Source organism: Austrofundulus limnaeus, unplaced genomic scaffold (assembly GCF_001266775.1).
Source record: "Austrofundulus limnaeus strain Quisiro unplaced genomic scaffold, Austrofundulus_limnaeus-1.0 Scaffold594, whole genome shotgun sequence".
NCBI lineage: Eukaryota > Metazoa > Chordata > Actinopteri > Cyprinodontiformes > Rivulidae > Austrofundulus > Austrofundulus limnaeus.
Genome location: NW_013952996.1, coordinates 7,263 through 9,410, shown reverse-complemented (window position 1 = coordinate 9,410; position 2,148 = coordinate 7,263). Strand labels below are relative to the sequence as shown.

The 2,148-nt window shown below is 37.5% G+C and overlaps 1 protein-coding gene across 1 annotated transcript in view; it reads left to right on the top strand.

The window, feature by feature from the left end:
- LOC106531073 (afadin) overlaps positions 1-2,148 on the top strand; it is a gene marked incomplete at its 3' end in the record, with an annotated part of 96,224 nt that overhangs the window by 87,001 nt on the left and 7,075 nt on the right.

The following is a 2,148-nucleotide window of genomic DNA, read 5'->3' as shown; positions in this document are numbered from 1 at the left end:
CAGGAAAGTTGACATGTTAAACTTTAATAAAAAATCGAAACAGTGCTTTAGAATGTCGATACAGTATCGGGAAATGAAATATTGCGATATTTCAGTGTATCGATATTTTCTTACACCCCTATTGGGCAAGTTGTAATTATTCTATCTATTCAGCTAGTACAGGCTATGTTTAACGCTGCCAGGAGATGTAGGGAAATAAACGCAATGTTAAACTATGCAGCAGAAAGGCACGTGCAACTACGCCGGGATGAGGCAGGACAGCGGAAACAGCTGAACGTCACGTGAGGTAAATATGCACTACGTCAGAATTTATTCGGCAAACGTGTTTCCATCTCCCGTTTTGCGCGTTAACTACTTTGCAAATTATCCAAAAACCACCTCAAGCGAGCGTAAAAAGTTTTTAGTGAATTGAGGATTTTTTTTTTCGAATTTTGCTGTTTCCATCCGACTTTTTTTTCGCATTTTTAATGCAACACTTCTAAATGCGCATCAAAAAGCCTTGATGGAAACACGGTTAGAGTGTGTAGTCCTCACAAAGATACCAAAGCATGTATGTGTGTGTGATGTGATGCTCGATGAAAACTGTTTGATGCGACAGCTTTGCAAAGCTACTTTTTTTTTCTTTCAAGGAAGACACGACAGGTGAAGCTACATCATGTTTACCTTATCAATAATTACTCATACAGCAAGAACCACCAACMCAGACCCGTGTGTGACCTGGAGTCAGCGGCTCCGTGCCGGTTCTAAAAATAGCGCTAATCAGCAACGCAGCTACGAGCTAATGTAGCTAACCTAATGTCCGTCAACTTTTAAAAAAAGTTAACCAGAGTTGTTTGTGTACTCAAAACACCATAAATCCAGGCTCGGTTCACACCCTGAGCACATCCCTTCCCTCTCTCTGTCACACATCATAGAGCCTCAGGAGCATTAACCCTTTAGGGCCCAGATTAAAATGTGGTAAATAAATTATTTTCAGTGATTGAAAGTAAGTTTATTATGGATAGTTGCATTTTAACTGTTGTCTTTTATATCTACAAGAGTTAAGAGTGCTTCTGAAGTGTACAAAGACAATTTGTAGAAACAGGACAAGATTTTAGTATTTTTTAATGATAATATTTTCTTTTAAACATAACAGAAGTAATAAGAAGCAGGTTTATTTTGAATAAACATAGTAAATGTGTTCATTCCTACAAAACTGTCAAATATATTTACAAAATACACTAAACTGATTCAGATTAGCATAAAATAAATCATGTTTTTATAATTAAATGTCTGTGTGAACACCTCCTTCAAAAAAATTAAAATAATAAAAAAAGACAGCCCACCACCTCCACGGTTAAAATAATTCTAGGGGAAACCCTGAATAAGTAAGGTGTATAATGAGTTTGTTTAGTAAAGTACCTGGACAGAAGTTTGTAAAGCAGGTCTGGTTGAAACGTGACTTTTCTCCCAGACTCTGTTCAGATGTTTGCTTTGCCTTTTGTTTCTCCTTTTGTTTATTGACTTTCCTCTGGCTTTTGTGTGCACAAAGTATTCTGTATATTTGGCAGAGTGTGAGCTCATCTGTTTTTTCAGGCGGAGGAGGGTTTCAGCCGGCCACAGGGTGGTGGAGAGTCACATACCCACAATGCACTGGGAATAAATCATATGCTTTAAACTCGGTTAGCAGTGCGCCGTTTAAATCCTGGCAGGCGCACAGCTGTGATCTCCAGGTTTACACGAGGAACGTCGTAGTTTTGGTGTTAAAAAGCAGCTTTTACTGGATCCCAGATGAAGCAAAGTTCTGCAACACTAAAGTCACATGTTTTTATTGATGGTTGGCAAATAAAGCTCTTTTTTTAGAAACTGCAGCCACTTTTCAAAGCAAATATTTATACTGGAAATCATAACTTATGTCTGATGTAATGTAAAATAATTACCGTATTTATTCAAATCTAATACGTAAAATTAAATGCATAAAATGATCCATAAAATTGGGGGGTAGTACTATACTCAGATAAATATTTTTACTTATGTATTTTAACTGAAATATCGGCTAAATGCCTGAGTCCGGAAATGTAAAAAGCAGTTGAAACGAGCTCACCTCTGACACTGCTTCATGCTTCAGAGCGAGATAATAACCGATCCAGGCAGGTGACATGATGTGAA